The following is a 26,951-nucleotide window of genomic DNA, read 5'->3' on the forward strand; positions in this document are numbered from 1 at the left end:
CCAGATTTCCAGTTTTTCTCTTGGGAATAAATGGGACTAGTTGCACAGTAGTTAAAATTACATAGAATAGGACAAAATATCATCAGATCACCTCCCAAAACTTAGTGCTTTTCCCTCTAGCTAGTCAAATCTATAGAAAAGTTAATACACTCAATACTGTACATTTTTCAGAAAATACCTATTTATATTCAGAAATAATGAAAAGGTCCACACCTCCTCAAATGAGTGGGAAAAAGAATGGTTATCAACACCCTAGAAATATACTCAGATATACTTAGAATCTTGCACCCTAAAGTCAGGATTCTTCCTTGGAAATCTCTCAGTAAACCTCCCTCATTGTCAGATGAAGAAACTGAGTCACAGAGAATTTAAGGGATTTGAGGCAGGTCATTCAAGCAACTGGTGGCAGAGAGGAGACCAGGGTCCATGGCTGTGGTTCCCCATTTCCGGGCCCTCCTCACCCCACCACTGAGTTATGTGGGTTGTCACCCTAGACGGTCCCCCACATTTAATCATCCACCAACTACTTACTGAATATTGGACCCATGCTGGGCAGTGAGCAGGGATCAGAGAGTTTCCATCTTAGAGGAAAAGGAGAATTAATCAAATTATTATCACAAACCTTGAAAAGCATTGGGAAGGAAATGAGCTGAAACAGCGAACAAGCAGGGTGAAGTGTTTGGGGTAAAAATGGGTGATCAGGGAAGGCCCTGTGAAAGTGACATTTAAGCAGGGAACTAAAGGAAAAGATGGATGACTGAAGGGATTAGTGGGAGGTGAGAGGAAGACGAAGTCTAGCCAAAGTGAACAGCGTGTCTAAGCAGTGAGAATTCTTGAGCTCAACTGAACTCTGTTTCTGATCTGCTTGTCTCTAGTTGACCTTAGCCTTGGGAACTGGATGGACAATTGCCTCACTTAGTTTACATTCTTTTCAGAAAGTAAAAGTACATTATGTCTACTCCTTACCGAAAAGAAACTCATCATCATAATTTCAAAGAAAATTCCCCTTTCCACACAAATTTTAATCAATTATCTTGGCATCTAGAGTATACACAATAAATTATACTTTCCGTCCAGCTTTTATCTTAGAGGCCAAATTAGGAAAAGGGGAAACTCTTTAAACTTGAAGTTCAGGAATCCAAAGAATGAGGCTTTATTATCACATAGCAATCTGTGTTTTTAATAATGTGGTCCAAAAAAAAGCTTTTTAAAGTAGTACAGCATGTTTGTGGTGGTTGTTATTGTCTCTAAGAATAATATTATTTCAGATGTACCCATTGTTTGGCACCATACTTGAATTTTGAGTGTATTTTCAAATATTGCTTCTATCTAGCCAGACCTAAAGATCTCAGCTCATCTGTTACTGAGCCCTGTGCCCTTCAGAAGGTGAAATAGCACAATATAAAATCTGGCATCAGGACTTCCCTGGTGATCCAGTGGTTGAGATACCGCGCTTCCAATGCAGGGGATGCGGGTTTGATCCTTGGTTCAGGAACTAAGATCCCACATGCCATGCAGTGCGGCCAAGAAAAAAAAAAAAGTCTGGCACCAGACAAACCTTAAGACCCTCCAGGGTCCACAGACCACACTAAAAACTGCCGCTCTGAATAAAGGTTTTTCTTTTTTTTTATATCAACCAGACCGTCCTGTGCTTCAACTTGTTAGTCAGTCACTATTCTAGAAAAGAAGGATTTCAGCTTACTGTTTGGGCCATGTACAAAGCAACTGCAATGAGAAGGAAAATGATGGTTCTCCTTCTAGGCTATTTACTGGATTCTGCTTGAAAATTAAGGCTTTAGTTCTAAATATACTTAAGCCTTGAACAACATGGGTTTGAACTGCACGGGTCCACTTATACGCTGATTTTTTTCAATAATAAATGCTACAGTACTACCCGGTCCAGGTTGGTTAAATCCACGGATTCAGAACCATGTATCAGCAGGAACCAGGTATTCAGAGAGCTGGCTATAAGGCATACATGGATTTTCAATTGCGGGGAGGGTTCGCACCCCTAAGCCCCGCATTGTTCAAGGATCGACTGTACTTTCTCGACAGATGGCAGGATGGTATTTTGAGGCTGTATTATTGCAGGTCAATTTGAAGCTCATAAAAATACTCGGGCTGTCGTCGACACACCCATAGCAGTTTTGATGAGCTTTAATCAACCACAGTCAGCTGATTTCAGTAAAGTAAGTGTGGTTTTGTCTATATGAGAAGATGGCTGAATTTTTCGTTTTTCAAATTATTGTCCTGACAGCTACCAAGACAGGTGGGGTTGTAGTATTAGCCAGAACCTAGGTTGACATCTTCACTGTTAGTCTTAAGATAATAATATTAATATTCCTAAAGTATCCTGGTTTAAAGTCTCCTGGTTCCCTTTTGCCCAGAGAAGGGTCCAACTCCTTAGTCTGGCCTCCAAGCTCTCTCCCTACTGGCCTCAACGTGTCTTCCCCTTTTCCCACACAGGAATCTTCAGCCCCAACCTCACCTGCACCATTATTATCTCTTGAACTTTCCCCTGCTTTTGCCAGTCCTCTCACCTGAAATGTCTTCTCCCCTGACAAATCATGCCCCAAGGTCAGGTTTAATTCTTAGGTCTCTGTGCGGTCTTCTCTGATCTCCAGCCTTCCTCCGCTGTGCTTCTCCATCCCTGTGTCTGCATCACTCATTTAGATGCCCCAGAATGACTAGAACAACAAATATTTGTTGGAATAATGAATTCTTTAGGAAGCAGTGTGGTCAGTTTCCGTAACAACTGAAATAGCAGTTGGAATTCCTGGACCAGAACTGACAGGCTGCTTCTGGCAGGATGGTTTTCAGGTTAACTATGAACCTAACCAGACGCTTCTTACGCCATGTGGCTGCTGCCTTCTCACGGAGAACAAGCCACACAACTCCTCCCCATTCCAAGCTGCTACTATTTCCTGCTCATTTGCAAAATAGTTTTAAGTGGGGACAAATAATTGCACTGACTGCCCTCTGAGTCAAAAAATTGTTCAGAGAAAGTGTACCGTCTGGATCAAAGGGAAAAGTGACAAGGATGGACCTAGTTGGCCCTTTGAATGTTGTGAAAATTATTGCCTCTGAGAAAATTATTGCTACTGAGAAGGCAGCTCAGTAGATATTTATAGAGAAATGCCTTCCAAAGAACAGATAAGAGATCTCACAGGATAGGGCCTGGTGATCAAAAGGATTGAAAAGGATTCTATGGTTGTTCACAAACAAGATATAAGAACTGTGCTGGGGACTTCCCTGGTGGCGCAGTGGTTAAGAATCTGCTTGCCAAGGCAGGGGACACGGGTTCGAGCCCTGGTCCGTGAAGATCCCACATGCTGCAGAGCAACTAAGCCCGTGCGTCACAACTACCGAGCCTGTGCTCTAGAGCCCGCGAGCCACAACTACTGAGCCTGTGAGCCACAACTACTAAATCCCATGCTCCTAGAGCCCGTGCTCCACAACAAGAGAAGCCACCGCAGTAAGAAGCCCATGAACTGCAACGAAGAGTAGCCCCCGCTCGCCGCAACTAGAGAAAGCCCTCACACAGCAATGAAGACCCAATGCAGCCAAGAATTAATTAATTGATAAATTAAAAAAAAAGAAGAAGAAGAACTGTGCTGAAGTACAAGACTGGGATGCAATCATTGCCGAAAACAGAAAAGTATTTGGAAAATGCAAAAATATCTTAAAGAGCCCCGTGACATCCCATTAACAGGCTCCTACAGTTTTTCACAACCTTTTCTGGTACATTTTTTTCCTTTTTTCTTTTTTTAAATCTCTTGATCATTATCTTGCTATTATCCAATCTATTTTGGCTTCTTTTTCCCTTCTCTGCTTTTCATGGCCTGCCTATCCCCCAAATGTAACATAACCTGAATTCCCATTCCCATTGAATTCCTATCCAAAGCCTTGGTAGAAGTTCTTCAGTTTGGAAAATCATCTGACTTTACAGGAGAAGTGTGAGACTAATGGCATAATGATCAAGACATCATTCAATGGCTGTAGCTTTCAGTGTAGCAGGAACACAGAGGGCCTTGTGTACCTTGGCATTGGTGCTGAACTACTGCTTTTAACTAGTAAGCTTTGGGAGGTACTTGTATAATATGTTGTGTTATTCTGTGCATTTTTTCACCACCGCACAACTAGTCCTATTTATTTCCTGGAGGAAAACTAAAGAAATGAGAATTTTTGCTTAAAACCCAATATCTCAATGCCTGTCATTATTTTATTAAGGTCTATTGTCATTTCATAGTTGCCCTGTTATTAAAGAACTATGAATAAATCTAATTTTTAGAGAGTATTTCCTTGGAGATCAGGTTAAACACTTTTGGTGGAATTGACTCATGTATTTGGTCAAATTACAAATGAAAATGAAATCTGATTGTTTTAACTTGATGTAGCTATGATAGAAGCCAATGTTTACTGAACGCTTACACAGCAGGCACTGTACAAAATGCATTATAATATCTTACTTAATGTATCTGCTCTATGGAGTATTATCGCCATCCTATTTTTCAAGTAAGACGTCAGAGAGTTATAGTTATAACTATATAACTATAACTATAACTAGAGTTACTAGTTATACTAGTAAATGATGGATCCAGGGCTTGAAAGTTTGGATTTTATCATTAGCAAAGATGCTGCCAGTTGTTTTCCTTGAAGTGACAGGCTCACTTTATTACTTTTCAAGAAAATGTTTGCCAGATACTCAAGTCTGAAAAACGATAGCTTTATCTGTTATTCAGTCTTTCAGAAGGTAAAAATGGTGTTCAACTAAAAAACAGCTAGTTCGGGCTTCCCTGGTGGCGCAGTGGTTGAGAGTCCGCCTGCCGATGCAGGGGACACGGGTTCGTGACCCGGTCTGGGAGGATCCCGCGTGCCGCGGAGCGGCTGGGCCCGTGAGCCATGGCCGCTGGGCCTGCGCGTCCGGAGCCTGTGCTCCGCGGCGGGAGAGGCCACAGCAGTGAGAGGCCCGAGTACCGCAAAAAAAAAAAAAACAAAACAGCTAGTTCAACAACTCAAACGATCACACAGTGCTTTTCTTGAGAAAACCATTAAATGTACCTGGCTGCGCTGAAGTGCCTTACGCATCTTCCCATTTTGTCTCACAAAATATTACAATAATATGTACTTAAGGTCAAAATTAAACTTTTTCATTGCTTCATCAAGAGCATTCTTAAGTAACAATGGCATTGTTTTCTTCTTTCTTTCTCTCTTTCTTTCTTTCTTTCTTTTTTTCTGTGAGTTCATGGTGGTGAAGAATACTAGAATAATTGGCTTTGATTGGCACCACAGGTTTACAGCCATTGCTTTTGCATCATCAGTGAAAAGCAAATATCCTCTTAGTATTGTAATGAAAATAGGGGACCGGAGTCTGTGGACCACACTATGAGAACCCTAGGGTTAATTAGATTTGGGGGTGTGGTGTTGGGCAGCTATATGAAACCCCAGACTTAGTGTTTGGGAGATCTTGGAGGGAAAAACTCCCTTGTGCCTTGTTTTCACTTGTCCTTTCAAAAGCAAATAACCGGGACTTCCCTGTTGGCACAGTGGTTAAGAATCTGCCTGCCATTGCAGGGGACACAGCTTCAATCCCTGGTCCAGGAAGATCCCACCTGCTGCAGAGCAACTAAACCGGTGTGCCACAACTACTGAGCCTGTGTGCCACAACTTCTGAGCCCACAAGCCACAACTACTGAGCCCACACACCTAGAGCCCATGCTCTGCAACAAGAGAACTCACCGCAATGAGAAGCCTGTGCACCACAATGAAGAGTAGCTCCCTGCTCGCCGCAACTAGAGAAAGCCCGAGCGTAGCAACGAGGACCCAAAGCAGCCAAAAATAAATAAATTAATTAATTAATTATTTTTTTAAAAAGCAAATAATCTCACAAATGTGAGGAAGCAGTTAGGGGAAAGAGGTGTATCTACCAAAAGTCCCTGGTTCTCTGGGCTCCTGTGGGCCTGGAAAAGTTCTGAACGTTTCTCTGTACCCCGTGGTACAAGGGATGCCTGAAAGGAAAGTCTGGGTGTTAGTCAGAACTGGCAAAGAGAAATACATCTGGAGGACCAGGAGGAGACTCCAGAAAAGGGGCTGAATGGAAGATGGAGGGGACACACCCTGGGGAACCAACAGCACCCGGAAGACCAGGACTGAAGGAAGGGTGAAGAAAACCCTCCAGATGGGAGACAGCGCTGACTTGGAAACTGAACTTCGAGCTTGTCCAAGTCCACTTGGGCTAACAAAATACCATAGATTAAAAAACAGAAATTTATTTCTCATTGTTCTAGAGACAGGAAGTCTAAGATCAAAACACCGACAGACTCAGTGACTGGTGAGAACCCGTTCCTGGTTCCTATACAGCCATCTTCTCACTGTGCCCTCACATGGTGGAAGGGGCTAGAGAGCTCTCTGGGGCCTCTTTTATAAGGACACTAATCTTATTCATGGGCTTTCCACCCTCGTGACCCACGCACCTCCCAAAGGCCCCACCTCCTAATACCATCACATTAGGCTTTAGGATTTAGCATAGGAATTGCGGGGCGGCGGGGGCGGGGGGGGGGGGGGGGACACAAAGAACTGGACTATCAGGGTTATCAAAAATGATTGGATTAGGCTAAGAAAATCCAGCCTAGACTTGGTTGAGTTTCCACTATGACAAGAAAACAGGCAGCTCATGAGCTAGGCTGAGTTCACATAGAGAAATAAGTTTCCATCTGACTCCAAAGCCTGTGGCTTGCCCTAACTGTGAAACATCATTCCTGCTCTAGACACAGCCGCGTGATTGCCACGGCTCTTTCTCCCCTGAAGGGGTGCAGTTACTAAGGGCCCCTCTGGCACTCACCCTGGCCGATACCTGTTTTTCAAAGTCCAGGCCATTCAGGATGGAAGTAACGGGAGACACACTGGAAAGACCAAGACAATCTCAAATATATTTACAAAACAATGGGATATCTTCTAACGTTGGAGAAATGCAGGCATTGTGTGCTGACTATGAACCTACTTAATTACATAAACCTTTTCACTGCAAAAAGCTCTAAGTATGTTTGACTAGAACAAAACACTTTCTTCATTTATGCAGACCAAATTAATAAACCTTTATCAAGGGCTCACTATGCTTAAAGAACTGTGAGGTTCAAAAAGACATTAAACGATCCTTGGAACACTGCATGACATGGCAGAGGGGATTTTTTTCTCCATGTTTTAAAATTATTTCCTCAAAGAAAAGAATGTTGCTGAGTTATGTCATCCAGAAGGGCAAATTATTGCTAAAAAGAAAAGAGCACAAGCGAGTAAGTTTTACCAGGTAAAGTGAAGGTGACCTCACACCCTCACACTCATTGTCTTCCTACCCATTTGTTGAGCTCTTTTTGGAAATGTCATTAATTCACCAACAGAGTCATCTGGTGAAGTTTTAGGTACTGAGCCTGTTCACTCAGTCAAGGCCACATCTCCAAGCGTGACTCACTGAAAGCCCCTTTTGCTTGTTCCAAGACCCATGAAGAATGATCACTGGATGCTGTCAGATGCTACAGACCCAAGACCCAGCACTGGAGATGAGAGAACACCCAAAATCTTACGTTTGTGTCCAAGCTCTGTGTGCCTTTGGACCAATCCCTTAACCTCTCTATAACATAATTATTCTCCAGTTTGTGGGTCACCCACCCAGGAGTATGGGATTTGATTATATCTCTAGTCTGTCCCTCCTACCTATCTTGTGGTTCCGTCTTTATGTCTTTAGCTGTAGAGGATCTTTTCTAGCTGGTTTCAGTCTTTTTCAACAATGGTCATTCTGCAGATTGTGATTTTGGTGTGCTCATGACAGGAGGTGAGCTTGGTGTCCTTCTACTCTGCCATCTTTGTCACTCACCTCCTAGCCTCTCTGAATTTCTTTTAAATGGCAAAATAATGTTTGTCCTCTATTCACCCCAAGTTTGAATAGCCAATGAGTTGACATGTTGCGAACTGTTTTCTTAATTGGAAGCATGTACAGCAGAGACATGGCCGCAAGGAAATGAAGTGTGAAGACAACTGAATAAGCCAAAGTTCCCATCCTCTACCTCAAAAATGTTTATTTTATTTACCTCATAAGAATATTAAAACTGGCATATACTGGGGACTTACTATGTTCCATATACTGTGCCATCTTTATACATATTATCTTATTTAATCATCAGACCAATCATCTGTACTCATATACTTCCCCTTTTTACAGATGAAGAAATGGAGGTCCAGAAAGGTTAAGTAAATTTCCTAAGGTTGCACAGTTAGTAAGTGACAGGCTTAAGACTCAGACCAAATTTCTCAGACTTCAAAGCTCATGCTATCGAAGGGTATGTAAATATATAGTGAGGAGGCCAAAATCTAGGTGTGGTTGTGAGAATATGGTAGATGAGGGAAGGGCTTGCCATAATTCTTTGAATAAGTACCTCAATTTTCTATTTTACTTTGTTCCTGTATATTTAGCTATTGATGTCTGAAAACAATGACAAAACAATAAGACATCAAATGAGTATCAATGAAAAAGACCTCTGAGTGCCCCAGCTATGTCTCTCCCAGTTATGTGAAATTCCGTATTAACTTCAAAAAAGGAAACAATTTGATGCCATATCTGAAGCATTACTGAACCCCTCCCAGAGCACATTGATTTCAGAATATATTGATACACTGCATCTTTTACTAAGACATATTGTGGGTACCTTTTTGTGAGCTTTACCAAAACTATTTCAGAAGGCCAAGGGCTGCAACTAGCAAATGTCTGAAGATGTAGTGCTGGGTGGATCTGAGGAAGCTTGGTGCTTCTGGTGCTTTCTTGTGGGTTGGATGGAGTACCCTGACTCCATATTGATCTCAAACGATGGCTTAGTATGGAGGTGGAGGAAAAAATGGCCTAAGCTAAAGGATACATAGACTTTAAGGGGGCTGCTTAACTCCCCGAATGATAAATCTGTTCCCTTGCTGCTATATTAAATTCTTCCATTAAGTATATATCCGTCTGGGTTACTTTCATTAATTCATTTGGTACATTTTTTGAGTTTCTACTATATGTCAGCAAAGAGATAGACGTAAGTGTACAAAGAAAAAAGACAAGGCTACCTAATCTCAAGGAGCTCACGTTGTAGGGACGGGACAAAGAAATGGTACAGCTGGTACATGCAATGGCAGAAGCATAGGTGATGGAGAGAAAGATGAAGTGGGGACGTGAGGGTAGAGAGGGGAGAGTCAGAGCTGAGTCCTGAGGAAGAAAAGGAATTGGCCAAGTGCAAGTGGGAAGATGACCGGGGTGGGCCCACGCACAGAGAGGGAAAAAGTGTGCAAGAGGGAGCCCCAGAGGTGAGGGGGTGGGAAGTGATGCGAGGCAGAGCTGGAGATGAGACAAGGTCTGGATCGTGACCAGGCTAAGAAATATGAACTTAATCCTGTAGCAGTGAGGAGCCGTCAGGGCTTTTCCTCAGTCACGTGTCATCAGACGCAGGTTTCAGAAAGAGCACCGTGACAGCAGGGAATGGGAGCCAAGGCTACGGTGGGGAGGTCAGTCCACAGGTCATCTGGATGTCATACAGGTGAGGAACAAAGAGGCAGTTGAAAGGGAAAAGAGGAAACAGATCCAAGAGATTGTGAGGCGTAGAATCAACAGGATTTATAGATCTAGGGCTTCCCTGGTGGCGCAGTGGTTGAGAGTCCGCCTGCCGATGCAGGGGACACGGGTTCGTGCTTCGGTCCGGGAAGATCCCACATGCCGTGGAGCGGCTGGGCCCGTGAGCCATGGCCGCTGAGCCTGCGCATCCGGAGCCTGTGCTCCGCAACGGGAGACGCCACAACAGGGAGAGCCCCGTGTACCGAAAAAAAAAAAAAAATCCATTGTGTGTACAGGTGAATGAGAAGAATTAGCATGACTCAGAAGTGGCTGGTTTAGACCACCGGGTGGACAGAGGTGCCATTCAAGGAGATAAGGAATGTGGGGTAGAAGTGGGTTTTGGGGAGCCATAAAGAGTTCAGTTCTAAACATTTCAAGACTGAGATGCTTCTGGGACATCCAGAGATAATGTCCATTCAACAAGAGGTTTTTGAGATCTGGTACCCAGAATACAAGTTCTGTCTATAGACAGAGATGTAGAATTCACCAGGATATCAATAGATATCAATAGTAGATGAGGACATGTATGTGGGAGAGATCACCCAGTGAGCTTGGGTAGAGGGAGGCTAGAGGAAAGCTGAGATCCGGAGGCTTGGAAACACCCATGCCAGAGCCGAAGGAGGAAAGAGAGGAAAGAAGAAAACAGGAGCAAATAGTGTCATAGAAGGCAAGGGAGGAGAGAGTTTTCATCCAGGGAAGTTTAAATAAAATGTAGTGAAAAGTGTCTGTTGCGTTTAGCAACCAAAGAGCTATTGGTAACTTTGGTAAGAGCAATTCCAGTGGCAAACGAGAAAGTAAAGCCAGTGGGTTTGGGGTGATTAAGAGGTAAGGGAATGAAGATGTACTCAATTCTAAGAGAAAGAAAAGACTTAGGGCAGTATCTAAAGGAAAAGGAAGCTCCAGAGTGAAATAGTTCTTAAACATAAGAGAGTCAAGCACATTTGTATAAATAGAGAGACAGTACAGAGTCTAGTTAAGAGTATGAACCACTTGAGTTCAAATCCCAGCTTTCCCATGTCCTAGCTGTGTGACCTTGGGCAACATCCTTACACTCACTCTTCCTCAGTTTCCTCATCTGTGATGTGGAAGCAATGATAGTACCAAGGTCATAGGGTTGACGTGAGATGAAATGAGTTAACACATGTCACAGTGCTCCTAGTAAACACTCAACAAGCAGTAGCCATCAGTAGAACTACGGTATATTGAGTTAGGGGAGACAACCAATAAGAAAGAGAATATCTTGATAAAAGGGGGACGAAGATGGAATCAGAAGTTAATTGGAACCTACAATTGGAACCCATCAGCAGCCATGACAGATGTTAAGAGATTGGTTAAATTCCTGTATCTGCTTCTGATGTCGTTCATTCAAATTAAACACTCCCTAAGGGATTGATTGTTAAATGGGGTGTTACCTAGAATAAGTGTGGTTGGCTAGGATCAGGGTGAGTTGAGGTGAGAAAGTATCTCTTAGACCTTTGGCTTAGGCCTGCCTATTGGCTGCCATTTCCTCTTGTGGACACATTCCTGAAGTTGTTTACAACAACACAACAAGTTTTTACTCTGGGAGATCATATTTAGCCTTGAGGAACGAAGCAGAATAACAAGCCAGTGATTAAGGGGGCAGTGACTGTTTTGGCCTTTGGCCTTCCTATATGTAACATTCCCAAAGTATTTCCCTCTCATTTTGCTCCAAGCTCTAGGACCGAGAGTCTCAGAGCACCTTTTTAGCTGTAAAAACATGTTCATTTGTTTATTTATTTATTTTTGGCTGCATTGGGTCCTTGTTGCTGCACGCGGGCTTTCTCTAGTTGCAGCGAGCAGGGGCTACTCTTCATTTCAGTGCACGGGCTTCTCACTGCGGTGCCTTCTCTTGTTGCAGAGCACAGGATCTAGGTACGCGGGCTTCAGTAGTTGTGGCTTGTGGGCTCAGTAGTTGTGGTGCACGGGCTCTAGAGCGCAGGCTCAGTAGTTGTGGCGCACGGGCTTAGTTGCTCTGCTGCACGTGGGATCTTCCCGGACCAGGGATCGAACCCGTGTTCCCTACATTGTCAGATGGATTCTTATCCACTGCATCACAAGGGAAGTCCCTTTTTAGCTGTAAATGAAATATATTTAAACCATCAGGTGGTCAAGGCAACGAAGGACTCTTTCCTCGTAAGCGAATGCGGCTATTTTGCTTTAACGTGACACGTTCCTGTGACCCAGTTGATATTTTCTTCCCATATTTTCTGGGGCACTCCTGATGGTCCTACCACTCCTCGAGGAACATCTTCTACCAGAAAGCTGATCACCATGTTCGCACCACACACTTCCCCAATGACCTTAGTTTAAAGGGGAAGGAACATATTTGGTCCAATTATATATTTCTCTGCTTAGACTAACTCCTGGAGTAAACACGTGGGAAGCTGGCATGGGCAGAGCAATATGCAGAGCACAGTTGTGTTTTTCTTGGAAGTCCTCAGCTTGGTCTTGGGGGGGCAAGCCCCCAGGCTGTCCCTCATTCCAATATCTATTGTTGAGAATGGAAGAGAATGTTAAGCAGTGAGAAACCTGGCACTTAGTAGGTGTTCAATATAAGTCTTTAGAATGAATGAATGAATGAGAAAGCAAGATGATGATGAGCTAAGATTAAGTTATTATCCCCACGTTCCCCATGCTCAGCTGTGGTAAATAAAGACATGGTGTCAGAAATAACAGTATTAACCTGTCTTCTAATAACCATTTGGAGTCATAATTATAAGAGCAGAGGTTTTAAGTAAAACTATAAGGCTTGGCCATTTTTAAGAACCAGCTATAACTAAGAGATTCTTCCTCTGGATGGGTCTTGAAAGAGCAATATGGACTCTTCACGAAGTCTTCCTGGCCCCTTCTCACCAAACAAAGACAAAAACAAATATGGCTTTTGCTGGGTAAGGTAACATATGGCTTCTGTATCAGAATCAAGTTCCAGTCACCACTATGTAGCTAGCATAGATGCCAGGAAGCATACAAAATACAAAACAGAGAGCTAGCAAATCATTCCATTGGTTGTACTGATTTCCAAGTGTCACCATCCTTCAGAGGAGGGAGTATGGCCTGGAGTTCATATGTTGCTAAATTGTCATTAAAGATAGGAGAGCAAGAAAAAGCTGAACTATGCATCATCATTACAGTAAATATAAGGGAGAATTTTTTAAATTTTTAATGTCATCACCCCTCAAGGAGCTTATAATCTATTTGATGAAGCAAGGATTAATGCTTATGAAAACTTTAGAACCAATACAGGACAGGTAGACAAAGGAGCTATTCAGTGAGTGTTAGCAGGGATGAGGGGATGAAGAAAGCACGATGGCTGAATGGTCGGGAGCCCCTTTTTGGAGAAGCTGAGAACCAAGGGGAGCCTCAGCGAATGGGTGGGGTCCCCTAAGTTTGGGAGAGAGTTGGGGAGATGGGGGGCTCCAAGAAGGGAAATTTTAAGTAAGGAACCAATCACGGTGGTAGGAGTATGCCCCTCCTGGCCCAGGAACAGAAAAGAAATGGCCAAATCACAGAAGCCCTGGATGCTGAGGAATGATGTGATCAAAGAGATGTTAACCAAGGACCCGTCCAGGGCTGGTAAACAGGCGAGGAAGCACCAGGAGGGAAAAACTTCCCTTGATGAATCTGCCCATATACCTCTCATATTTACCTTCTAGTTTTACAGGATTTTTTTTTTTTTTTTATGTTCTCAGGGAAAATAGGGGTAGGAGGATGCAAACTTGGAAAAGGTTTGTGGGACTTCCCTGGTGGTCCAGTGGTTAAGAGTCTGCCTTCCAATGCAGGGGACGTGGGTTCAATCCCTGGTCGGGGAAAAGATCCCACATGCCACGAGACAACTAAGCCCGCATGCCACAACTACAGAGCCCACTCCCTCGAGCCCCCGCACAACTAGAGAGCCCGCACTCCACAACTACTGAGCCTGCATGCCGCAACTACTGAGCCCGCACACTCTGGAGCCCGCGTGCCACAACTAAGAGCCCAGACACCACAACTAAGACCCGACGCAGCCAAAAATAAAATAAAATAAATAAATATTTTTTTTTAAAAAAGAAAGAAAGAAAGAAAAGGTTTGCATCTCCAGTATCTCAGACTGAACAAAAACAACTGGTTAGAGCCCTTGTTTTCAAGTCCTCTCCGAAGAAGGAAGAGCCCTAAATTAAAATGTTAACTCCAACACTGCACAACATCACTGGAGGGGACTATCCTTGGGCCCCAGTGGAGAGAACTGGCTGCATGTGCTTGGTCTCCCTGCAGGTGAGAGGGTCTCTTTCTGTTGCACAGCTCCTGTCTTTAAGAAGGTCTTCCTAAGATCTAGTCAAAACCTGCTCTGTCAAAACTTCCGCTGTTTTGTTTAATCCCGCCCTGCAGAGCAGCACGGAACAAATCAGCTTCCTCTCCATCATTGTAGCCATTCAAATATTTGAAGACATGTATAACTTCCCTATGAGTCATGTTTTCATCTGATTAAGAACACCCAGCTTCTTCTGTTATTCTGTAGGCTGTAAGCTCCTTGACAGTTGGGCACTGTCTTATCCTGTGTCCTCAATACTGAAATACTGTATTGCTCGTGTGGATTCTCCATATTAACTTATGGAATGAATGCATAAATTCTAATTTCATCATTTTTCACCCCATCAGGTCTCTTGAACACATGTAACCAAAATTTCTCCAGAATTTTTGTTTAAGGCTTTTTCTTTTTACAAAATATTACATCTTCTTTCTAGAAAACATGTATCAACAACAACAACAAATCACCCAAAATCCCAAAGCCTGGGAGTGAATAGTATTAAGATTTTGACTTACATTCCTCTTAGATTTTTTTTCTATGTATATATATTTTAAGTATATGTTTTTCATCAAAATGAGAGCATGCAACTTTGAAACCTACTTCTTATACTTAACAAGATATCATGGGCATCTTTCCAAGACTGTAAAACTGAATAAATGATTTAATTTTTTAAAGGTTTTTTTGTAACTGAACTGAAACAAAACAGAAAAGCACTTGGATCATAAGTGTTTAGCTTGATGGATTTTCACTAAGTGGACGCACACATCTTACCAACACGCAGATCAAGAGATTAAACATAACCAGAATCCATGGTTCTGAAGAACCTAGGGGTAGGACAGGAATAAAGACACAGATGTAGAGAATGGACTTGAGGACACAGGGAGGGGGAAGGGTAAGCTGGGACGAAGTGAGAGAGTGGCATGGACTCATATATACGACCAGATATAAAATAGATAGCTAGTGGGAAGCAGCCGCATAGCACAGGGAGATCAGCTTGGTGCTTTGTGGCCACCTAGAGGGGTGGGATAGGGAGGGTGGGAGGGAAACACAAGAGGGAGGAGATGGGATGTATGTATATGTATAGCTGATTCACTTTGTTATAAAGCAGAAACTAACACACCATTGTAAAGCAATTATACTCCAATAAAGATGTTAAAAAAAAAAGCATAACCACAAAAATCCCAGAAGCGTCCCTGTGCCCTCTTCTATTCACTGCCCCCTGCAAAAAATGCCATAGATATTTTTGAACTTTATGTAAATGGAATCACACTGTATGTATTCAGTTTTATCTGTCTTCTTTCAATGCATCATTTTTTTTTACATCTTTATTGGAGTATAATTGCTTTACAATGGTGTGCTAGTTTCTGCTTTATAACAAAGTGAATCAGTTATACATATACATATGTTCGCATATCTCTTCCCTCTTGCATCTCCCTCCCTCCCACTCTCCGTATCCCACCCCTCTAGGTGGTCACCAAGCACCGAGCTGATCTCCCTGTGCTATGCGGCTGCTTCCCACTAGCTATCTATTTTACGTTTGGTAGTGTATATATGTCCATGCCTCTCTCTCACTTTGTCACAGCTTACCCTTCCCCCTCCCCATATCCTCAAGTCCATTCTCTAGTAGGTCTGTGTCTTTATTCCTGTCTTACCCCTAGGTTCTTCATGACATTTTTTTTTCTTAAATTCCATATATATATGTTAGCATACAGTATTTGTCTTTCTCTTTCTGACTTACTTCACTCTGTATGACAGACTCTAGGTCCATCCACCTCATTACAAATAGCTCAATTTCGTTTCTTTTTGTGGCTGAGTAATATTCCATTGCATATATGTGCCACATCTTCTTTATCCGTTCATCCGATGATGGACACTTAGGTTGCTTCCATCTCCTGGCTATTGTAAATAGAGCTGCAATGAACATTTTGGTACATGACTCTTTTTGAATTTTGGTTTTCTCAGGGTATATGCCCAGTAGTGGGATTGCTGGGTCATATGGTAGTTCTATTTGTAGTTTTTTAAGGAACCTCCATACTGTTCTCCATAGTGGCTGTATTCACATTCCCACCAGCAGTGCAAGAGTGTTCCCTTTTCTCCACACCCTCTCCAGCATTTATTGTTTCTAGATTTTTTGATGATGGCCATTCTGACCGGTGTGAGATGATATCTCATTGTAGTTTTGATTTGCATTTCTCTAATGATTAATGATGTTGAGCATTCTTTCATGTGCTTCCTGACCATCTGTATGTCTTCTTTGGAGAAATGTCTATTTAGGTCTTCTGCCCATTTTTGGATTGGGTTGTTTGTTTTTTTGTTATTGAGCTGCATGAGCTGCTTGTAAATTTTGGAGATTAATCCTTTGTCAGTTGCTTCATTTGCAAATATTTTCTCCCATTCTGAGGGTTGTCTTTTGGTCTTGTTTATGGTTTCCTTTGCTGTGCAAAAGCTTTGAAGTTTCATTAGGTCCCATTTGTTTATTTTAGTTTTTATTTCCATTTCTCTAGGAGGTGGGTCAAAAAGGATCTTGCTGTGATTTATGTCATAGAGTGTTCTGCCTATGTTTTCCTCTAAGAGTTTGACAGTTTCTGGCCTTACATTTAGGTCTTTAATCCATTTTGAGCTTACTTTTGTGTATGGTGTTAGGAATTGATCTAATCTCATACTTTTACATGTACCTGTCCAGTTTTCCCAGCACCACTTATTGAAGAGGCTGTCTTTTCTCCACTGTACGTTCCTCAATGCGTCATTTTAATGACCACATACTTTTCCTTTGTATTGCTATATTATAATTTATTGAGTTTATTCCTATTGTCATGCATTTTTACTAAATTTTTTGCTTTCATTAAAAATGCTGTGAGTATCTATGTAACTAAAACATGATTTTCCCCCCTTAGGATAAATCCATTGACCTGAAAACTTTTAAAACTTTTGACTTATATTACCAAGTTGGCCTTTAGAAAGTTTACACCAATTTTATATTCTCATCACAGTGCATAAGACTTCCAGTTTCCATGGTATGGCCCAAAATTGAACACAAAACCCCAGATGGAATCCAACTAACATTCACTGCAAATGTCCCTAACCATCTTAAATATCCTCACTTCCTTTTACAGTACAAAAATAGACCGCAAGCACAAATATTCTCCAAGTTCCCTAACAAAGACAAAAACATAGAATGGTAGTGTGGGAAATGACCTTGGAATTTATCTAGTCCAACAAGCTCATTTTCATATGAGAATACAAAAGCCCAAAGAGAAGAAATATCAAAGCGGACAGATTCCCAACAAAAACCAAACCAGAAAACCATATGTAGAAAAAAAAAGCTGCAAAGAAACAAAACAAAATGTATTTTTGGCAGTTACATCTGGGGAGTGAGACCATGGGAGATTTTTCTTCTTTTCACTTTTTCAAGTTGTCTAAATATTCAATAAGGAGCATATATTTCTTGTACAGTCAAGAAAAATTATTTTATGTAAAAGAAGGGAGGTGGCGCCAACCCTGGTGGCGCAGTGGTTGAGAGTCTGCCTGCCGACGCAGGGGACTCGGGTTCATGCCCCGGTCCAGGAGGATCCCACATGCCGTGGAGCAGCTGGGCCCGTGAGCCATGGTCGCTGAGCCTGTGTGTCCGGAGCCTGTGCTCCGCGGCGGGAGAGGCCACAGCAGTGAGAGGCCCGCGTACCGCAAAGAAAAAAAAAATTAAAAAAAATAAAAGAAGGGAAAAAATAGAGAGGAGAAGTTGGATTATAAATTGCCTATTATAGTCATTTAATGTGTTCCTAAGATCATAGTGTGAAGGGTCTACAAAACAGGGGAAAAGGTGGCTTGATAAGTTTAAGAATTTGGAAGAGGATGAGTACTTTAGAAGAATGAAGGCCAAGAATTCAGAGACCCAAACAAGCAGAGCCTGATGGAGCACCTATTAGAAGGCTCCAGTCTGTAAGTTTGTTGAGTTGTGTCTGGAATAGACCCTGGAGATCTCCGGGTGAAGAAACAGAGGACAGGGTTTTTAGTGGTATTTACTTGTGAGCAGTTTGGAAATCTTGTCTCTGTCCCTGTTGGGATGAGATGGGGTTGGGGTGCTATGAGCTGTAGGAGCATCATGGGGTGTAAATGTTTAGGAATCACTATCATGGTGCCTGTGATTTCCTCTCCCCCAAGACCTGAACCTTCCTTGTCATCTGTCTACGTAAGAGCTAGAGTCATGGAAACCAGTTTCAGCGTCTTGTCTTAATTAGACGTTTCATATGTCTCGCTATGGCTGTGATGGTATTAGCTGAATGAGTCGCAGAATCACAAACCATTACAGTTGTCAGAACAGAGGTAAAATCATGTCTCCCAAAAGTCTCTAAGCTAATAACTGGTGGGGCCTGATAGATTTGACAGGTTTAACAAATAAAAATATGAGACACAATTAAATTGGGATTTTAGATAAGCAGTGACAGTGTTTAGTATAAGTATGTTTCATGCAATATCTACTGGACAGCCCATATTTCAGCGGGCAACCCTAGGGGTCCACGATGAAAACCCATCTCCCAGTGACCATTCTGATTGACTGAAGACTGTACAGTGCTTTTCTGCACAGCAAGTTGGTCTGATTTCCAGAATGACCTTACATATGAGAGGCTATAGAGCTTAGTGGTTACCAAGGTACAGTTGGCTCTTGGGCATAGTTTTTTCATCTGTATAATAGAGCACCTACTTCACATAGTTGTAAGCATTAAATGAATTATTACAAATAAAACATATAGATAGATACTTATTAGGGTCAAGCCAAAAGCACTGTGAACCGGATACCTTTATCTGAATGGTCTGCAATGACCCCTCGAACTTGTCTCTGACCCACTCTGTTGGTATAAAATCGTCCATAGTCCCCCTCCCGTTACCTCCAGCTCGATGCTGAGAAAACAAAAAGTTCCCTCATCTGCAACAGAAAGGATAGCCTTGCTTTTGATAAGGCAATACGGATTCTCATTAACCATTATAGCAAGTGTTCACTCATGATAGAATCATCATCTCAGAAAGAATCATTATCTAAGACTTATTACATTGTAAATATTAAAAGAAAGATCAACACTACAGACTCCCTGCAGTGACCACTGGGGCATTCGCAGCAAATGGCCTTCCTTAGATTATCTCGTCTAGAAGTTCAAATCAAGCTAACCATCAGAATCACCTGAGGAAATTTTTTTTTAAGATCTTTTTTTATTTTGAAAATATTTCAAATATTCAGCAAAGCTGAAAGAATTTTACAGTGAACACTCGTAAACCCACTGCCTAGATTCTGCCATTAACATTTACAATAACTCTTTTATCACGTATCTTTCCCTCTATCCACCCCTTTATCCATCCATCAATACATCTCTTTTTCCTTACATATTTCAAAGTCAATTGCCAATATCTGTATACTTTCCCTGGGGAACTTTCTAAAACTATAAATTCCAAGGCCTCAACCCCAGAGGTTCAGAGATCTGCTGATTCAGCAATTTTTCAACCTCCCCAGGTGATTCTGATGCACAGTCAAGTTTGGGAACGTATCAGTCAGAAGAAGCTAAGTTATGCTGTAGTAAGAAGCATAACTAAAAATCTCTGTGATGTAGAACAACAAAGATGTTTCTTCTTTTTCTTCTTCCTCCTCCACCTCCGCCTCGTCTTCTTTTTCTGGACTAATGCTACATGCTTGTCAACAGTTGACTGGGCTGCACTCTGGTAACCATTCTGATAGAGCCCCTACTATCCAAAATATTACTAGTTTCATGGCAAAGAGAAAAGAGACACAGAAAACCATGCATTGGCTATAAGAACCTCTGCTAAATATGACACACATCCACCTCTGCCCCCAGTTCATTGGCCAAAGCATGTCACTTGGGGACTTTTAAGTTCAAAAGGTGGGGATGAGTAATATTTCCTCGGGGAGAAGCACTATTGAAGAGAAGCTGGAATATTTAGGAAATGTAATATAAAATAGCACAGGAAAACACTAATTTAATCCAGACTCTGATTTACAGACAAGGAAGCTATAGCATCTGAGGAGGCAGAGTGACTCTCCCAAGATCTCTCAGCTAGTTCAAACCAGGAATGGTCTAGAACCAAGGTCTCCTAACTCCCAATGTTAGGAGGCTACCTCCCTGAAGCTCCCAGATCATTCACCATCCATTCATTCAGTCATTTATTCATTGATTGATCTGATAACTATTGCGTGCCTACTATACACCACGTACCAATAAATAAGGCACAGTCCCTGCTATCAGGAAGTTCCCAGTCCCGTGTGAAATTCTTCCACATAACCTTCATCTGACCCCATCACTGGTATTCTTCATCCTATTCAGCAAATAACCTGAAGCAGCAGTGCATTTCAGAACGAATAGAGGTACTGTCTTTGAGGATAAAGATCTATTTTTCGTAACTGTTTCTGGCCAGAGAGAGCCAATTCCCAGTAGCCCTGCTGAAACTCTGCATGGTGACACAGCTCATCCAAGATACAGGATATTTAAAGTGACTCATGGACCCACAGTGGTTGAGGATCATTCCTAGGGCACAGTCATTTCATGATGTGATGGCAGAATAGCTTTTCTCTTAAAGGAATCATTCAGTTACAAAACCCTGAACCCGATCTTGAAGCCCATTTTCATTCAGACAGAAATATTTCAAGAGGTAGAAATCTGATAGATTTTTAAACAACACTGAGGACTATCTAAAAATAGGACAGTTTGATTTACAGAAGATTTGATACCTTCACAGGCTGTGACTGTGAAGGCTGTCTTTAAAGATGTTAAAATAGTACCACAATATGAAATGATGTATCTAATCTTTGTAAAAGCACAGAATGTTAGAGCTGGGAGGACCTCTAGGCAGCACTAACACAAGCTGCCTCATTTTACAGACAATCAACATGATGCTTATTGAGTATGTCACCGTGCCAGCTACCGTTCCAAGCAATTTATGTGTGTTATCACATTTTGTCCTCACAACCAATAGGCATTTTGATCATCTCTATTTTGTAATTGAAGAGGTTGAAGCTCAGAGAGGAGAAGTGACTCCATTAAAGTCATCTCACCAGATAAAGGTCCGGGGTGTGAACCTAGAACTCGATTCCTTTGGTCCAGGGTTCCTTTAATGGGAAAAGGAATACAGTTGTCACCCTTGTGGGGCCATAAGCCTCCTAGACATTGACTCTATTCAACAATTGCCTGTGATACTTCGCAAGGTTCTGTGGGGAGACCAACATAAATAAAGCAGTTTGTACTCTCTGTGAGTTTCTGTCTGGCAAAGGAAGGGAGAGAAAATGGGCAAATTGTGTGTCTGGAAATCAAGGGAAAAGAGAATTTTAAGATGTTTATCAGTGGTGTTAAATGCTACTAAAGAGTCAAAGACAGTAAAGACTAGAAGAAGGTCATTGAATAAGATGACAATTATGCAATCACTGTCGAACTTTAAAGATCAATTTCAGAGAGTGATGAGGGTAGGAGGTAGCTTGCAAGAGGCTAAGGAGTCAATAAAAGAGGAGGAAACAGAAATGGGCAGTTTCAGGCTACTGGAAAAAAGCGAAAGAATGTAAAGATAACTAGAGGATACAGACAACGGTGGAAATATTTTCATTTGGATGGGGAAGAGCTAAACATGTTGTTTACAGAAGAGATGGTGCCAACAGAGAGGAATGAATTTAATGTGGACTAGAAAGAGAGGATCAAGTTTTTGGAGCAGGCAGGAAGAAAGGATCCATTCACCATTAAAGTATTTACTATTTCAGTCACTATTATAATGTAGACAACTTATAAACACAGTAGACAACTGTATTTGAGGCACTATGTTGGGCACTGTGGTAAGCAAAGCATACTCATATCCTGTAAAGTCTAATACGGAAGATAGACTTAAAGTAAACTACAGATGATAGATAGATAGATAGGATAGGTGATAGCGACAGTAGATGGGTAGATGATAGGTAGATATAGATGATGGTTAGATATAGATGATAGATAATTGATAGATATGATAGATGATAAGAGATAGGTGAAAGATATAGACAATGGATATATAGATAATAGATGACAGATAGATAGATAGATTGATAGACAGACAGATAGATAGTAATCATATTCTGTGAAAAATGCTATGGAGGAAAACGCTGAGGTGCTATGAGAGCCAAAGCAAAGAAGTTAGCCTTAGGCTGACTAGTTGTATAGCATCTTCCAAATGAGAGAAAGGAGAGATGGAGGACAAAGGATGAAGATACACATATTTTGAAAATGTTGAGGAAAGAAGATAATCTTCACCTTCTTAGTGAATAATAGGAAGATGTAAATGCCTGTTAAAAGTGAGAGGAATAAGAGTATGTTTGAGGATTTATGGACAATGGGGAAATATATTAGAATCCATCCTTGGACATCGAATTTGGTATCAGCAAAAGAAGATTATCTGCCAAGAAGCATTAAAAGCTATTATGAAGTTAGATAGAAGCCCAGTTGGCTCGGTTTTCTGACCTTCGTATGGAATTCTCAGCAACCCAGAGTAGATGCAAATCAAGTAAATGGTGGGTTGGGCAGAGAGCAGGCTGGTCGTTCTCATCACAGGCACAATAGAATTCAAAGGGTGCAAAGGATTCAGAGTTACTTGAAAGGGCCTGGTGTCCAGCTGGTCAGGGAGGTGAGTGGAGCCCGAAGGGAATGGACCTACTCGATGAGGTCACAGTGAGAACAGAGAACAAAGTGAGAAGAAGTGAGGTCAAGAGAAAAGAGCCAGGGAGAAGAAGAAGACGCGAGCAGGGTGGGAGGACAGACCCAAGTAATGATGAACTCTCAAGTTCATCCAGATCAAAGGCGAGCTGAAAGTGGGTTAGTGATGAAGGTTATTGGTGCTAAAGAGGTTTAGAGAAGAGTGAGGCTGGGGTGGGATGGGAATTAAGGCCTGCAAAGCTTTGTTGATGACATTAGAACCTGTAGAATGCTGTCCCCTCTGCTTTGCCTTAGAGAAAATAAACTTTATGAGTTTTCCAAACCAGGTACATATATTTGTAAATGTACAGTCAAATATGTGTGTGTGTGTGTGTGTGTGTGTGTGTGAACACACACACTAATATATATCTTAATTACCTGCAAGTGGTCTGGACGTCTCGGAGTGATGGCTAGTCCCCATACTTGTTGTTGGATTATGTTTTTTTGTTTGTTTTTTTTTTTTGCGGTACGCGGGCCTCTCACTGTTGTGGCCTCTCCCGTTGCGGAGCACAGGCTCCGGACGCACAGGGTCAGCGGCCATGGCTCACGGGCCCAGCTGCTCCATGGCATGTGGGATCTTCCCAGACTGGGGCACGAACCCATGTCCCCTGCATCGGCAGGTGGACACTCAACCACTGCACCACCAGGGAAGCCCTGGATTATGTTTGATTCCAACCTTGATATGCTGGATGACACCCTGCAGATGTAACTCAGGAAGAGCTAACGGGATGAGTAACCTCCTCTCATTATAAGTAGCATTTATCAAGCACCAACTTTTTTTGGCGGAGAGATGTGACAAGGGAGATTTGGGACAAAGGGACAGATTTCAGAAACTTTTCGAATGTAGATTCAACTTTTCAAAGTAGCTTATTGACTGGTCAGGAATGGAAGATGAGGAGGAGGGAGAGCAAAGGTAGAATGAGGCAGAGAGTTGGTTCTTATTTCCCCCCATTTTACAGATGAGGAAACTAAGACTCAGAGAAGTTAAGACTCACCCAGAACCACTGGACTAGTAAGTGGTAGAGCCAGGGGTTATTACTTGACCCATCTGTCCTGTGCCCTTCCCAGTACACCATGCTCCCTGTCCCACCGTTCTCTGCAAGACCTTTTCATGTTCCAAGTCACTTTGCTGAAGATACCAAGCTCAGCCTTCTGCTCTTCTTTTCCACACTTTCCCAGTGTTAGCAAAGGTAATCACACGTGCTTTCCCCTGCCTGAGCGAGGAGTCCAGCCCAGCGCCCCTGCAGTGGTGTTGACAGGCCTGGCTTGTAGCCCCCTCACACTGCTGTGATGCTGGGCTCACCTGTAGGCTTCCCCTTAGAGGGTGAGTTCTCTGATAGAAGACAGGGCCTCTGAATCTTTCGCTTCCCAGCTTTTAGCACAGTGTCTGACCCCAGTAGCTGCCCAACAGATGTTTGTCAAATGAAGAGCAGTATTAACAGGCCTCATGCTTAGTTCCAGGTTGCAGCCTACAGTTAACAAGATACAATAAAATGTCAGCCAAGGACACTAGAGCCTGCTCTACACCATTACTATTCAAAACACTGTTAAGTGTAATAGAAACTTACGTCCATGCATTTGTTTGTATTTGGGATCCAGCTAATTATCAACCTGACATCAGTATTTACTTGGGCTTTCTGAGTGCAGAATGTGCTCTAACACACCAGCTTGCCGTTTTGTTCTTTTCGCCCTGAGGCCAGGCACCCTGCAAAGTCACATAGGAGGCAGGTCTTCTCCTGCAGAGCCCAGCTAATGAATCCAGGAGCTGTCCCCTGAGAGGGCTGCCCCAGAAGATAAAAAGCACGCTGGCAAAGGTGGCTCAGGCGGGCATGCTCAGGTGATGCACCTTGTTTCACTTCCACCTCAGAGAACACCGGGTACCAAGGAGAATGCGCGAGGGAGAATCCAGCCATGTACCCTGGGCTCGCAAATCTCCTGCAGGCTCTTCTTCCCCTTCCTTCGGTGCAGCGTTAAGGGAAGGGATGCACTGAGCTGGACGTTCCCAGTATCTACACTTCTCACAATATAGCACCTTTGGCCTCACATGGAAAACAATTTTAATCACATTGGTTGAGAATAAAGAATTTTCACTTTTTTTTTTTTGAAGGTTGACAGACCCTTTCGAAATGGAACCTCCTACCCCAGGCTGTCTTTTTGAATCACAGCACGCAGTATTGTGTATAGGTGTGTTCAGGGGTTGAGGCTTGAGTGGTGATACAGGAAAAATCAGTGAGATGACAGTAAATGTGACAGCTACTCATCTCTGTCAGCCGTCTCGTCACCAGAGAACACAGCCCACTTGTTCAGATATGTGGCACCTTGAAAGAGTTTTTCCCATGTAACAAATTATCCCAGAAGGATATCAAGGCTCCAGTGCTTTTCATTTAAAAGTCATAAGTGAAGGCCTCAAAGAAATGTCAGAGACAGTGTATGAAAATTCATACATCTCCTAGCAGTTTTTGTGCCTTCACGGCAGTGATAATAATCACTTTGTTCTCGGGTTTGGAGCCGTGGGAAGAATCAAACCATTGTGTAGATTACTTAAAATTCCGCTGTGCCTGCACCGTTTGCCCAAGAATGTTAAGAATTTGCAGCTGTCGCTCCCTCGAAAGGTTTCTAACTGGGGCAGTGGCTGCTGTTTCACACACAGCTGCGGTTAATTTGAGCTGAAGCTTTTTTAATTGCCTTTGTGTTGAGATTTATTAAATAACATTTTAGAGGAGCAAAAACTGTAATAGTCATATTAGTAGGTTGCTGAAGGAAGAAAATAATTGGAATGCAGCATTTTTGCCCTGTAAGCCAAGTCTGAAAATATCTTTCCCATGTGACTGGTTTCCAGCCATCCCAGCAAAAGAGTTTCTAGGTAAATCCGGCCACTGCAGGAGCCTAGCCCTTTGTTCCCCTTACTCCTTTATCTGGAAGCCCTTCTCCCCTGAGTGGCCTTCGCTTGTTTCCACTCTCCATTTCCATTATCTCAGGAGACAGGAGTCACAGTGCTTGGAGAAAACGTAACATCAGCTGGCAATCGGCCACTCCTGCTATATGGTCTGCATTGTTTTTGCAAGCCTTTGTAATTGCTGTTTTCCTACTACATCTAGGCCATCCATGACAATACTGTGAGGGGTCTGAACCCACCCCATTGGGCTGAGAGCAGCTGTACGGATGAGCGGAAGTCAGAAAACGTGCACCTTTCCTGGATTTCCTGCCAAGGCGCAGGAGAGGGAGTAAGAGGCCCTTCTACTGATGAGGGACCACAACTAATGCCCCTCAAGAGGGGTCTTGCCAACTGTTCTGAGAAAGGAGTTTTGAATATGAAGAGAGGCCAGCCAGGAAAATTGCAGAACAAGTTGTAAATCCTCATTGCTATGCTAAACACCTCAACTGTGTTTTACATTTCAGTTCAATATTTCCTTTTAACAGGGAATCCTCTAGGCATTAAGAAGCACCTACAGTGTACAGGGGCTGTGCTATAGGCACTGTGGGGCAGAAAGTTGAGTGGGAGACCTAGACCAAGCATAAGACAAGGCCAAGGGCATCCAAGCCCTGGTTACATCACTCACCCCAAGGGAGGTGAGGGGGACAAGCTGATGCCAGAAGGGGACAGCACTGGGTCCAGGCCTAAGGGATAAAGAGGACCTTGATAGTTAGAGGGGGAAGCAAAAGCCTTCCAGGCTGAGGACCCGAGAATAGCTAAAGCACATTGGAAAAGCATATCTTGATGTCTATGTTTCCTTTTATATAATTTTCTCAGAATGACATAGTTATAGACAGATTTAGTGGTTGCCAGAGGTTAGGGATGGAGAGGTTGTGTGTAGGAGAGAAGTGGGTGTGGCTATAAAAGGAAAACATGAGGGATTCTTGTGGTGATGGACATGTTCTATATCTTCATGGCACCAATGCTAATATTCTGGTTGTGATATTATGCTGTAGTTTTGCAAGATGTCACCACAAGGGAAAATTGGTAAAGGATACATGGGATCTCTCTATATTATTCTTACGAATGTGAATCTGCAATTATCTCAAAGTAAAGTTTTTTTAAAAAAGTATGTCTTGAGGAAGGAACAGTCTACAGTTGGACATAACAATGTTGGGTGAGGATAAGAAATGAAGAAAAATGTTGGAGAGGTTGGATGGAACTAGATTCTAGAAGCTAGAAATGCCACTCTAAGAAGTTGGGATTTCATTCTGTGAGGAATGGCAAGCCACTGAATGCTCTGAGCTGGGTGGTGACATGCTTTTCAGGCACATCATCCTGCTAGCAGGTCTGCTGGACCTCAAAGCCTCACCCATTGCCCAACGCAGA

General features: G+C 42.6%; 1 protein-coding gene across 4 annotated transcripts in view; it reads left to right on the plus strand.

Moving 5' to 3' along the window:
- Nucleotides 1-26,951, plus strand: part of AK5 (adenylate kinase 5) — a 236,941-nt gene that overhangs the window by 177,380 nt on the left and 32,610 nt on the right. The gene's annotated exons all lie outside the window — the stretch shown is intronic.

Source organism: Delphinus delphis, chromosome 1, assembly GCF_949987515.2.
Source record: "Delphinus delphis chromosome 1, mDelDel1.2, whole genome shotgun sequence".
In the NCBI taxonomy this organism is placed as follows: domain Eukaryota; kingdom Metazoa; phylum Chordata; class Mammalia; order Artiodactyla; family Delphinidae; genus Delphinus; species Delphinus delphis.